The 14,533-nt window shown below is 41.0% G+C and overlaps 1 pseudogene; it reads right to left on the bottom strand.

The window, feature by feature from the left end:
• Positions 1-6,866: 6,866 nt before the first annotated feature.
• On the bottom strand, positions 6,867-8,097 carry LOC138432325 (phosphoserine aminotransferase pseudogene; annotated as a pseudogene).
• Between the last annotated feature and the right edge of the window lie 6,436 nt (positions 8,098-14,533).

Genomic DNA, 14,533 nt, shown 5'->3' with positions numbered 1-14,533 from the left:
CAGAGTCGGGCATGACTGAGCATATAAGCACACCTGGCCCATTGGGAGATTTAGAACTAGTTGGAATGTTTGGAGAAATGGATGAGGAAACATCCATTTAAATGGTTAAATTAATATTGTGTGTCTGGATTTGTGCTTAAATACTGAAATACTGAATCCCAGTTAGTCTTGGGCCATGTCAAAAGCAGCAACTGTAATCGCCGTTTTTGCAAGAGAAACAGTGGTTCAGTGCTTAGTCCCTGGTCACAGCAGTGGTCTAGGCTGAGATGAGATCTCCAAGTCCAAGGCACTTTCTGTGAACCAAGCTTAGCAATGCCAACTATCCTGGTCAAGTAGGGACTATGTCAGTGGCTCTAATCAACTGAGGAGACTATTAGAAGATATAAGTATCCCCTCACAACCCCAAGCTTTGAAAACAACAAAAAACAAAACACAAACTTTCTAGTAGGATGAGGAATGAATTTTAGAAATCAATGACCCAAATTTGCCTAGTGATGAAATTTAGAAAGGAAACAAATATTTTTTTCTCCTTTAGAGACTTATATTTCCATGGATCATATTACATGTTCACATCTTTGAAAATCAACTATTAAAAACAATCATCAGTAGTCATCTCTAGTTACTGAATTTGGGGAGGATTTGGAACTTTATGTCTGACAACTGTGCCCCTAGAAAAGCAGAACATCTTCATCCCTCTAGTTTCTCCATTTGGATGAGAAAAAGGAGCTTTAAGAATTTCACTACCATTTGCTGCTGCTGCTAAGTTGCTTCAGTCGTGTCCGACTCTGTGCGACCCCATAGATGGCAGACCCCGCTAGGCTCTATTGTCCCTGGGATTCTCCAGGCAAGAACACTGGAGTGGGTTGCCATTTCCTTCTCCAATGCATGAAAGTGGAAAGTGAAAGTGAATTTGCTCAGTCGTGCCCAACTCTTAGTGACCCCATGGACTGCAGCCTACCAGGCTCCTCCGTCCATGGGATTTTCCAGGCAAGAGTACTGGAGTGGGCTCCCATTGCCTTCTCCAACAATTTGCTATCCCTGAAAAAGTAACTAATACAGTAACACAGTTATTGAATAAATGTCGACCTATTGACTATCCCAGCAGTTCTAAGTCTTGGGAGTCAAAGAAGTTGATTAGTCGGAGTTCCCTGGTGGTCTAGTTGGCACTTTCACTGCTGTTGTCCCAGCTTCAATCCCTGGTGGGGAACTAAAATCCTGCAAGCCAAGTGGCCAAAAGAAAAAAAAAGTTGATTGATTAGCAAGAAGTTCTAGCAATCTACAAAAGAATCCAAGAGGTTAAATAATTTAGGCTATTTTCTGAGGCTTGTTGACCAAAAAATCAACAACTTGAATTCTACTATGTTCGGGCTATTGAGTTAGACACGGGAGTAGTATAAACAGAAGTAAAACATGCTTCCTTCTCTCAAGGAACTTGTTGAGATAAAGTGTAAACTTTGCATGTGTAGGGGGGAGTTGTTTTTTTTTTTTTTTTAAAGTATGTTTGCAAGATGCTGGGAATACAAAAAGTGAGTTCTTTACCTACTCAACATCCTTGCCTTCCTTTGTCAGAATTTCTTCCCAACAGAATTCTGATGTTCAGAAATCCCTCTCTCATTCACAGTTGATGTAGTACAGCATTCTCAGCTGCAGAGGTCTGGACTGGTCTAAGGGTAATATTACCCTCTTGCCAGAGATTAGATTAGGATCATGTATGTTCCCCAGTTCACTTCAGTGAGTTGCAAGAATAGGTTTGAAGGCTGCTTCCAGGAGAACTTTGAGAATTGATTCACAATTCTTCTGGACATAGTTATTCTTGGATGTGAGGCTTCAAATTGCTACAGTTCTTTTAAAAATAATAAATTAATTTTTGGCTGTGCTGGGTCTTTGTTGCTTTGTGAAGCTTTCTCTGGTTGTGGCAAGCAGGGGACTGCTCTCTAATTGAGGTGCATGGGCTTCTCTTTGCAGTGGCTTCGTTTGTTGCCAGAGCTCAAGCTCTAGAGCACAGGGTCAATAGTTGTGGTGAACAGGCTTAGTTTCTCCGCAGCACATGGAATCTTCCTGCATCAGGGATCAAACCCATGTCTCCTGCATTGGCAGGTGGATTCTTTACCACTGAGCCATCAGGGAAGCCCCCACTACAGTCCTTTTGATGGTAACTGGAACAGAAGTCTACATATAGGGGAAGTCAAAAGAATGGCAGTGAGAGAAATGGAACGGGAATCATGGGATTATGTCTACTCCTAAGTTTGTCTTACTTCTAGAGCTCCAATTATCTGAGTTAATAAACTTCCTATAGTTAAAGACATTTTGAATTGGGTTTTCTATTATTTTCTATGAAAGCATCCTAGCTTACACAGGTAGCAGATCCTATCGGACATCTTATGATCTAGTGGGAAAAGTGGACAATCAAATGTCTGGGTAGAGTTATACTTGAGCAACAGAAAACCAGACTCCAGTGACTAAATGAAAAAGAGATTGTTATTATCATACAGTAAGAACTACAGAAGTAGACACTCCAAGGCTGGTGCAGCTATTTGAGAATGTCAGCAAGGAACTAGGCTCCTCATTTTCAGTCTATCATTAGTATGTGGCTTTATAGTTGTAAGATGGCTCTAAAGGGCCAAGGAAACATACCAAGTGACTATGTTTCATTTGAAAACCTTTACCAGAAGCTCTACCCCTTAGGCATAGGCTTTTGAAGAGAAGATCAGAGAGGGAGGCATGATCAATGATGTTGTGTCCCTATCACTTTTCCCCCTCCTGACCAGTAATCAAGTTTGATTATTCCAATTATCAGGAGAACCATCAGTCTGAATAGCTGAATTAAATTTCAAGCATTGGCAACAATCATTGCTACATCTGCTATTTTCTATCATGATTGATTATGACAGATACTTAAAGAAAATGAGTTAAAATGCATTCTTGAGCATAAGTTGCAAAAGTTGGCTGGAGCAATGGATGGACAATAGACTAGATGGGAGTAGTGGACAATGGCTAGATAGTAGTTTCTGATATATGCAGATGGAGGAAAACAAAGAAGTAAAACGGACTTTGTGAAGGTAGGATATCTGTTGTTTTCATTTCTCATGACTCTCCCAAAGTGATCATCAGACTAAAGCCCCAAGAAGACTTAACAGAAAAGAGATATAGTTCACTACTGTGTAATTTTCCAGTTCAGTTTTTCCTTGATTTAGCCATATATAGCATTTAAAATTGACTGCATGCGTGAGTGCTAAGTCGCTTCAGTCGTGTCCAAGGTTCCCCTGTCCACAGGATTCTCCAGGCAAGAATACTGAAATGACTTGCCATTCTCTCCTCCAGGGGATCTTCCTGACCCAGGGATAGAACCCCCACTTCTTACATCTCCTGCATTGGCAGGTGGGTTTTTTATTTTTTTTTACCACTGGTGCCATCTGGGAAGCCCCTTAAAATTAACTGTTTTCTTAAAATTCACCCTCAACTTCTAGGGCATTGTGAAAGTGAAAGTGAAAGTCGCTCAGTCATGTCTGACTCTTTGTGACCCCATGGACTGATGGAATTCTCCAGGGCAATATATTGGAGTGGGTAGCTGTTCCCTTCTCCAGGGGTCTTCCCAACCCAGGGATCAGACCCACGTCTCCTGCATTGCAGGCAGATTCTTTACCAGCTGAGCCACAAGGGAAGCTCAAGAATACTGGAGTGAGTAGCCTATCCCTTCTCTAGTAGATCTTCCTGACCCAGGAGTCAAACCAGGATCTCCTGCATTGCAGGAGGATTCTTCGCTATCAGGGAATTATCCTAGTTTTCTTAGTAACATTAAAGGCTCTTCTCTTCCTATTCTATTTTTATTGTATGTAAAATATCACACCTCCAGGCTTGGATTAGGGACAGAATGGACTCCTTCTGATGAAAACTCTTGAGGATAACTATATCATTTCCATTATAGATCATTAACATTCTTACTATTGTTCAAAACAAATAAGAATTTTTTTGAACCATAGTTTACTTTTAGCTAGTGAAATATTAATATTTCCTACTTTGGAGGAAGAAGTAAGTATTATTAACAAAACTAAACTAAACAAAACAACAACTCAGTTCAGAGCTTCCAGATTGGTGAGATTCAGGGAAAGTAACATGATGGAAGAGCATGAGCCCTCTACATCCCTTCCTACATACCTTGCCCTATCCATCTCTTGCATTTGGCTGTTCTTGTGTTGTATCCTTTTACAGTAAACTGATAGTCTAATTACTTTCCTTGCTGTGTACAGATTACACAACAAAGTTCTGGAATAAGCTAGACAGTCCTTGAGAGGTTTGCTGAGTTCCAGTGATGTTCCTTTAGCAGATTACAAACAAGACTTAAATGTCATTGAAGAAGTGATCTGAATGATATTAGAGATCATCAGTTCCTGCCTGCCTGCCAGATTCTCTTCACCACCATCCAGACTTGGTGTATGCACTGGTTTGCACATGCAGTCTCTTTGAACAATTTTGAACTCACCGCACTTCATTTCAGGATATAACACAAAATATTGGTCTGGTAATCACCGTTAGCTCAAGTTTGCTGCAAGCTGGAGCTGAGCTGTCAGTGGAATAGAATCTGGAAATCATCAAGAAAGGGGTTGTTGCACTGCTCAAAGACAAGCTAAAGAAGTTTCCAGAACTGATATTCAAATATGTGGAAGTGCGGAGTAGAAATTGAATGAAGGCAGCCAGAAGTTATGAACTTCCAGTTATAAGTACTATTTTACTGTACAACAAGCCAAATATAATTAACATTGCTGGATGTTACATATGAAAGCTGTTAACAGAGTAAATCCTAAGAGTTCTCATTGTAAGAAAAACACATTTCCTTTCTTTAATTTTGCACCTATATGAAGTAATGGATGTTCAACTGAACTTATGATCATCATTTCACAATAAAATTGATGTATGTAAATCAAATCATTATGCTATACACCTTAAACTTATACAGTGCTACATATCCATTATATCTCAATAAAACTGGAAGATACCAAACAACCAAAAAAAAAAAAAAACCACCAAAATATTCGGGAGACACTCTGAGAAACAGAAGTAGACAGATTGCCTGGTGTATTTTTTAGTAAAGGATCACACAATTGTGTTTGCAATGCATACTTTGATTTGGAGAATTGGTGCCAGTTGGCAGTAGATCACTTAGTAGTGGGGGAAGAAAAGGTGTGGGCAGAGAGGAGATTCACAACGCTAACATTTGTGAAAAATCTGCTTTTAAAAAGTGCAAAAATAAATAGATATGAAAGAATACTATGGTGACAGAACCTGAGGCAGGGATTAAGTGCTAATGTTTTATCTATGAGGTGTAGTCTGAGGGCATTGACAGCGAGGGTGAGGGAAAGAAGAGGTTTGGTTGGCAAGTAATGTGTGCTGGCTTACTGCTTTGTGGGGAGCCTGGAAGAGACGCAACTTTGTAACAGTCTACACCACACTAGACCAACTACTGGAAGAAATTGTACTCAGGTCTGTGGAGGGAGAAAAGGAGGAAATTCTCCTCTCTTTCTTTGTTTTTGATGTTTTAAGATTTTAATGTTCTATACCTTTCAACATAAACTTCTGACTGTGTCTAAACAATAGGGGAAAAGACTCTTCAGGAAAGATCTTCCAGAATTCACAGTATCCCTCTTCAAATACTATAAAAAGAACGTTCAAGTGAACAAAGGATAAGAGAGTTTAACAGAGAATTTTAGTTCAATGGCTTAACTAAAAAAGAGCCAACCAACCAACCTTCTTTTTCTACTCTTGCAAAGGACAACAAAAGTGAACCTGAGAACTTCTAAATCTTTTTTTAAAAGGGAGGAAGGGTGGAAGAGGAGAGGGCCACAACTGTTGCTAAGATAATACTATAACACAAGAAGTCAAGGATTCTATCAAATTTTAAAAATCTCTAAATGTATTACAGAGAACCACATTACTGGAAATATAAATGCATAGGGATATAAACTATTTGGTAGTAAAAAGACTTTGCTATATAAACATGTAGGATGTCACTTTAATCTCTTGATGAGAATAACAGTACAGAGAACAATCTCCAGTTTGCCCTTTAGTCTGGAATTCCTGAACACTCAGCATGCCGTTGGTGTTGCCCTGAACTAACAGCTTTGGAACCCAGAAGACCCCACTGCTGTCATTTTGTAAAGGATCAAGAATCACACTCCTAGAGGACACCATCCACCCCCCCCCACACACACACACATACACATGGTTTGTGTTTGTGTGCCTTGAGATACAAATAACTGTAATTTGCATAATTAAGTCCACAATCAAGTCTGAATACTGAAATCTAGCTAGAAAAAGTAGCAGCAAAGGCAACCTAAGCTAGTTTGTTAGAAAAGCAAGAGGAAGATTTCTAAAACACTTCAGTTCAAGTGGGGAATCCCTGGTGACTCAGTGATAAAGAATCTGCCTGCAATGCAGGAGATATGGGTTTGATCCCTGGGTTGGCAAGATCCCCTGGAGAAGGAAATGGCAACCCAACCCACTCCAGTATTCTTGGTCTGGGAAATCCCTCAGACAGAGGAGCCTGGTGGGCTATGGTCCATGCGGTTGCAAAGAGTTGGACACGATTGAAGCAACTGATGACATGCATGCAGGTCCCACCAGCTGTGGATGTTTTGCTTGTTGTTCCTTGAAAAAGAAGAATCTATATCTTCCTGGCCCAGAGACAGAACGTTTCTCTTCTCCATTGTCAGGTGGATTCTTTACCACTGAGCCACATGGGAAGCCATAATAAACATGTCCATTCAAGAAAAATGCCATGTTTGTTAAGGTTTTTTTGGAGCAATTCCCAAGTTACTTTAAACTTTGTACGTTATTCAAGGACAGAGTGCATATTGGTTAGGATGTGTTCTTCACTGATATATCTCCAAAGAGTTTTTCATGGAGGCTATCAACTTCTGAACATCTTCTATCCTGCCACTATTATTCAAAGAAGTCATGATACCTCCCACAGACCCATGCCCTTTCAAGGAGATTATATTGAATTCAAGAGCTTTATCAAGAAATCTTTTATTCTAAAGCAGCATCTCCATTAGCATTGCCAATGCAGAGTGAAATATTCGTCTTGCTTCTGTTCTGGGTTTCACTAGATATACCCAGAATCCTTCAGAATTATCAATAATATGATAAATCATTAGTGATTTGATGGAACTAAGCTTCATGGCTGCTTTGCCACTGTTATTCTTTTTTTTTTTTTGGTGGGGGTGACTTCCTTGACCAGAGGTCAAACCCTCACCCTTGTAGTGGAAACGTGGTGTCTTAACCACTGGGTCACCAGGGAAGTCCTTTGCCACTGTTATTCTTTTTCTTATGCCACTGTTATTCTTGATCTACTCCAAGACCAAGTTGATGCTGTAGAAGCAAGGTAGGGAGCTGTTTTGTTGTTTCCGGCCTATACTTTGTATTCCACAATGGAAGGGCACTCTCTGAGGGCAAACCCCAGCAGGATATCTTGAAATATCACCACTGTGACCCCTACAGAGCCAGCATTCTTCTGGGCACCATCAAAAATCACACCAAACTTTTAAACATCAAACTGGTTTATATGGGAAATTTGAGTGAGCGAGTGAAATCGCACAGTCGTGTCAGACTATTTGTGACCCCATGGACTGTAGCCTACCAGGCTCCTCTGTCCATGGGATTTTCCAGGCAATAGTACTGGAGTGGATTGCCATTTCCTTCTCCAGGGGATCTTCCTGACCCAGGGATCAAACCCGGGTCTCCCACATTGTAGACAGATGCTTTACCGTCTGAGCCACCAGGGAAGCTTTGGGAAATTTGAGGACATGCCAAAAAGCAGCCACTGCTCCTTTGACATCAGGAATAAAGTAAAATTCTGCTCTGGGCCTGGTCTCATTTGTGCAGTAATACATGCAGAAGGTGACCTGATTGAGGTTCCATGGTCTTGGATTCAGAATTTTCCTGTAACTTCTAAGTTTAGAATAGATGACATTCACAGTTCCCAAACTTCAAGGCTTCTGGGGCCTTAGCTGACCAAGCTCTCGTCATCAAATGGCTGGCACACCTTCCTACTTTCAGGTCAATCAGGTTTAAGGGGATAGCATGGAACTGGCTTGGTTCCATGGTGGCTCAGAAGTTAAAGCGTCTGCCTCCAATGTGGGAGACCCCAGTTCGATCCCTGAGTTTGATCCCTGGGTCAAGAAGATTCCCTGGAGAAGGAAATGGCAACCCACTCCAGTATTCTTGCCTGGAGAATCCCATGGTCGGAAGAGCCTGGTAGGCTATAGTCCATGGGGTCGCAAAGAGTCGGACACAACTGAGTGACTTCACTCACTTATGGAACTGGCTCAACCAACTCTCCTCTTTGCACAAAAATCATTGTCTGGAATGGCTAACAATTTCTGCACAAGATTCTATATGTTATTAATAATCTTAGCTAAAGCTGATAGTCTGTAGCTCATTTCAAGAACATGAATGCCAGCTCCTTTGTGGCCTAATAATTCTTTCTATATCTCTAACAACACAGAGCTCAGTAGCTTGGTGGCCTCAGCTGAAATTGACCACCTACCTCCAGGTGTCTTCAGGTAGCAGCATGGGTGGAGTTGGCCAAAGAGGATCTATCAGTGGGCAGTGAGCATCTCTCTTCTATTTCCTTTTGGCCAGAGGTTTCCCTGCTGGGCAAGTGAGAGTTGGACTATAAAGAAAGCTGAGCACCGAAAAATTGATGCTTTTAAACTTTGGTGTTGGAAAAGACTCTGGAGAGTCCCTTGGACTGCAAGGAGATCCAACCAGTCAATCCTAAAGGAAATCAGTCCTGAACATGCATTGGAAGGACTGATGCTGAAGCTGAAACTCCAATACTTTGGCCACCTGATGCGAAGATCCGACTCATTTGAAAAGACCCTGATGCTGGGAAAGATTGAAGGCAGGAGAAGGGGACAACAGAGGATGAGATGGTTAGATGGCATCCCTGATGTGATGGACATGAATTTGTGTAGACTTCGGGAGTTGGTGATGAATAGGGAAGCCTGGCATGCTGCAGTTCATGGGGCTGCAAAGAGTTGGACATGACTGAGCGACTGAACTGAACTGAACTGAACTTCCCTGCTGGGAGTTAACTCCACTAGCATTTCAGACTGAATCATCCAGCGCTTCGGTGACTGTTAGGGAAGGCAGATCCACTGCCTGTGAGGTGTAGTATTTTATCAAAGTCTGAAAGTGAAAGAGAAAGCCAGAAACTCGGGGCACATTGATAGTTGCTCTGTATGTTCAGTGGCAGCCTTGAGATAGGGCCTGGCACTCTCCTAGAAAATGACTGACTTATGCCCAAAATGGCATCGCTGTGAAGGCCCAAGTGACACTGGTTGCAGTAGTGGCAGCTGAGGTGGAACAGGAAGCTCTCACCCATACTTTGTGGCTCTCCTCCCTGAAATTGGGCTTCCCTGGTAGCTCAGAGGTTAAAGTGTCTGCCTGCAATGCAGGAGGCCTGGGTTCGATCCCTGGGTTGGGAAGATCCCCTGGAGAAGGAAATGGCAACCCACTCAAGTATTATTGCCTGGAGAATCCCTTGGAAGGAGGAGCCTGGTAGGCTACAGTCCACGGTGGTTGCAAAGAGTCGGACATGACAGAGCCACTTCACTTTCACTTTCCCTGAAATTAGCAATGCTGCCTGTACAAGAAAAACTCCTTAATGCAACAACACGGATGGACTTGGAGAAATTATGCTTAGTGGAATAAGACAGACAGAGAAAGACAAATACTGTGTGATATCACTAACACGTGGAATTTAAAAAATACAACAAACTAGTGAACATAATAAAACAGAAGTAGACTCATACAGCACAAATTAAGTGGTTAGGAGTAGGAAGAGAGAAAGGGGGAGAGGCAAGACTGGGGTAGTGGATTAAGAGGTACCAACTACTATGTGTAAAATAAATAGGCTACTGGGATATATACTATACACACAGAGAATACAGCAAATATTTTATAATAACTATAGAGTTTTAGTATAACTAAAAATTGTTAACTATGTTATACACCTGCAACTTATATAATATTGTACATCAACTATGTCTCAATAAAAAAAAATTTAAAATCTCTTCATTTGATGGGCTGTATATATTAGCAAGTGATCAGCTAATTAATTTAAGGAAAATTAATTTTTAAAAAAGTCACGAATGGGACTTCCCTGGTGATCAAGTAGCTAAGACTCTGCACTCCCAAGGCAGGGGGCCTGGGTTCAATACCTGGTCAGGGAACTAGATTTCCCAACTAAGAGTTTCACATGACTGAACTAAAGATCCTATGTGCAGCAACTAAGATCTGGTGCAGCCAAATAAACAACTAAAAATAAATATAAAAAATAAAATGAGAAAGTTGTGAAAAATCTCTCGGGATGGAAGGGAAGGCTGGGGAATGAGGTATGTAAACAGAAATCAGGCAGTTCTAGAATATTGAGAGCAGAAACCACCCAAGGTTCTACTGATGCTGCTGGAAAAATATTATAATTTTACCTTGTTTCCATTATTTCGTTCAAGGTACAAATTCCCAGGACAAAGTGCATTGTTGGGCAAGCCTGGGTCAAATGCTTATACTTTTGGGTGATAAGGCATCTCAAATGACCAAGATTTCTATCTCATGAAGTCTATATACAACTGGGAGAGAATAAGTCTAAAAAGAAACCTGGGTACTATTAGAAAAGAAAAACTGATTCTGTATTATTTAACAAAATTCACCTTTATGGCTGTTCAGCATCAAAAACAATTTTATTCCCATATATATACCTTCAAAAATACTCCTGCCTAATAGAATGCAGCTATTCCTCATTAAGTAAAAAAAATTCTCACTCCTTCTTCAGGAGATAATTCATCTCATGACTTACTGCATCAAAATCTATGTCAAGGATGTCTAAGTGAAATAAATTTTTGCTCTAGCTCCAGCTCAGCTGTCTTAGATCAAGTCCCTGGAAGCAGAGCCCAACCCAGGGATTCTTGCACCAGGGATTTGCTGGGGAATTGCTCTCACATAAAGGGAGTGAGGGCAGCAGGATTAGGCAGGGAATCAGTCAAGTCATGATGTGGTCTCAGTCTGATTCCACAGAGTTCTGGCTTCCCTGGTGGCTCAGAGATTAAAGCATCTGCCTGGAATGCTGGAGACCCGGGTTCAATCCCTGGGTAGGGAAGATCCCCTAGAGAAGGAAATGGCAACCCACTCCAGTACTCTTGCCTGGAGAATCCCATGGAGGGAGGAGCCTGGTATATAACAGTCCATGGGGTTGCAAAGAGTCGGACACGACTGAGTGACTTCACTTCACTTCTAAAGTCCAAACTGTACACAGATTTGGTGCCTGTTTGAAACACAGGTATGAATAAATGATCTCGATTTAAAAAGTCACATGATCTTACTGAATAAAGGCTCTAACCCAGCTGGGGCCACCTCCACCTGGAACATATGTAGGTAAGGTCTACTTTTAAGAGATTTCTAGAGGTCTCAAATTCCCTTTTACCCTCTTCCTTGGTAAGTCTGAATTCCCATTGACTTTAGAAGAAACACATAAACTTGCCAAGTAAAAGTAGGTTGATCTCTTCCAGTTTAAAATGATCTAATTCAAGGCAGATAATTATTCAGTTCAAGATCTGACCTTTAAGGCTGTTTGCACTAAAAGCTCTTGACCTCCACCTTTCCAAGACTTTTTGAGGTCTGATTGCAGGTTTAGGTTTTCTGCTAATGAAAGTGAAGGGCCTTGTCTGGTGTTTTGGCATCTACTCTCCCTATGGTTACCACTGAATAACCAAACCTAGTGTAACTGGTAGTCTGGTTTCTCCAGCACTCAGCTCAGTGGTTTTCCACCCACTGTGAAGGGTTCCAGATAGAAGCCAGTCTTGTGTTTGGCTTCTTACTTAACCTATCTGAAATTTCTGCTCTCACTTGCCCGGCCCCAGGCTAGGGAGGTCTTGGAGGAACCTAGCTGGCACTTTCTACTGTTTCTGCCAAATCTGCCTCATTACTATCAAAATCAGTCATCCTCCTTTGGTCTGAGAAGCAGGTATTATATACTTTCCCTCCCTACTATATATACCCTTTCTTAGGTAAACAAGGCGGCCCTTCCTTTCCAATGAAGCCTGTCTTTAATGGTAGCAAGACTTCAGGGTAAAAAGGAGCAAAGGGAATAAGATATCCCAAAGGGGAAAATGGAGAATTCCCTGGTAGCCCAGTGGTTAGGACTCTGAGCTTCCAATGCATAAGCATGCAGGTTTAGTCCCTTGTCAGGAAACTAAGAGCCTGCCTGAATGCCTATGAAAAAAAAAAAAACACACCAAAAAAACAATGGGAGGTGGGGGAGGTGGAGGGGGAAACTTTTGAAAAGCGTGAGGTTTTGGTGACCAAACCTTTATTCCTAATTACAGGTTCTTGGGTTATAGGCTTGAGTTTGGGGAAGCAGGGAGAAATAGCGGGGAGAGGTATAGAGAGGAAGGTTAGGAAATTCTTACTGGTTCTGGACAGTGAGGTTGAAAATAGAAAGCTGAGGTCATAGGGTAGCTAGTATATCATTTTACCCCAACCCTGTTGCTTATCCATGTTGTTCAGTTAGCAAACAGGGAAGCCCAACCCCACAAAATGTTTGCATTTTACATTTTCCAATGTGTACTTGCACATTCTACCACCTTGATTCAGATTAGCTCCCCATTCTAAATATAGACAAACGTATACATGTCCGGACTTTAATTTTCCAGGCATCCTCTCACAAGTCAAATGACTGGAAGTACTGAGGTCTGGGCTTGGGTAAATGATGTTAACCTGTGTATACAATGCCCCATTTTTTAAATCTAAGGATCAGAGGGCGTAATTTTATTCAACACACTGTGATTGCCCTAGTTTGATGGTTTAAGCAACATGCTTGTTAATGTATATACATTCATGTGCATGAACAGATGTTGTTGGTTTCTGCTCCTTAAACACATACAGTACTATGAAGCTTCTTGCTCCATTATCTTTACTGCTGTCATTATTGGTCTCTCCAAATATATTTGCTAACCACTGCCTCTTCAGGAGCTACAATATAAACCTCAGGAATTAAATATTTGATAAATGAGTAAAAAGATACAGAAATTTATGGTTTGCTTGAACTTGTTATGCAGATTCCTGGCACCTCTCTATAGAACAGGTGGTTCAGTAGAGCTCTGCTGCTGCTAAGTCGCTTCAGTCATGTCAGACTCTGTGCGACCCCAGAAACAGCAGCCCACCAGGCTCCTCCGTCTCTGGGATTCCCGACAAGAACACTGGAATGAGTTGGGTTGCCATTTCAGTAGAGCTCTAGTGTGATCCAAAAATTTTCATGTTTAACAAGCACTGTTGATTTCAATGGTGGTCCTAGAATAGTTTGAGACATTGCAAAATTGCTTCCTAAGGGTTCAGTGCCTCCGTTAACAAGTTAGGCTGGGACTTTCTTGGCAGTCCAGTGGTTAACACTCTGGGCTTCCACTGCAGGGGATGAATTCACATCCCTTGTTGGGAACTACAATCCTGGCTAGTGTGTGGCACAGCCAAAAAAAAAAAAAAGCCAGGTCAGTTTCACTTCAAATTTGCCAACAATGGGCAAACCTTGATAATTAAAATATAGCATTTAAGGCTACTTTAATTTACACTCAAAACATCAAGACTGAATCTCCCTTTATGTGGAGTAGTAATTCCCTTCAGAGTACCAACAATGTATTTTACATTTTAAGACATTCATTGGTAACGGTTAAGAGAAAAACTCCGATTTTCCTAAAAGATTCTGTGTATTCCAGTGGTTAGACTTAAGAGTAACTGCTGGTTCATTCAAAAAAATTTAAAGTACTGTGCACAGACTCATTGTGCAAACTATTAACATTTGAATAGCAGATAAAAACTTTAAATTCCCTTTCTCACTTCTGAAAAAATTTTGGTGCAATCTGGTTTACAACATTGTTGTTGGCATATTGATAATTTACAAAATTAAGCTAAAACCACTTTTGGAAACTACGTTTTATAAGTTCAATGCATCAGCCTATACAACTCGTTTAATGTTCCATTTTATTCAGTGCCTCTTCAAGCTTGAAAAATTTCTCAAAACTGCCAGCTCACGTTCAAACACTATTTATTAGTTAAGAATGGAAATGACAAAGGCCTCTCCCCCCAAAGTTATATCCCAGATTTACCCTCAATATATCCTTCAACCTACTTTTTAGTAGGTTGTGTTCAAAGTCTGACTTTTCAAAGGCAAAAACAGGAACAGTCACCAGTCTATTTATATAATTAATTTCTGAATGACAAGTGAAAACTGAAAGCCTGTATTCTATCCAAATACTTTCCTCCAATAGGAACTACAATTTGACTAAAATATCATTACTGATAGTCTTTCTCCAGAGGAAGGGCTCATTTCAACATGAATGTTACACTACCCTCAGTAACCCAAGCTTACTCATGCTTAAAATACAGAAGCGGAAAGCTAACCAACACCCAGGTGGCAACTCAGACTAATCTCATCTTTGAGGAAACCTCCTCATCACAGGTAGCTTTAAGTAATGATACCACTGTC

This window comes from Ovis canadensis, chromosome 2 (assembly GCF_042477335.2).
Source record: "Ovis canadensis isolate MfBH-ARS-UI-01 breed Bighorn chromosome 2, ARS-UI_OviCan_v2, whole genome shotgun sequence".
Lineage (NCBI taxonomy): Eukaryota > Metazoa > Chordata > Mammalia > Artiodactyla > Bovidae > Ovis > Ovis canadensis.
This window is presented reverse-complemented; position numbering and strand designations above follow the sequence as displayed.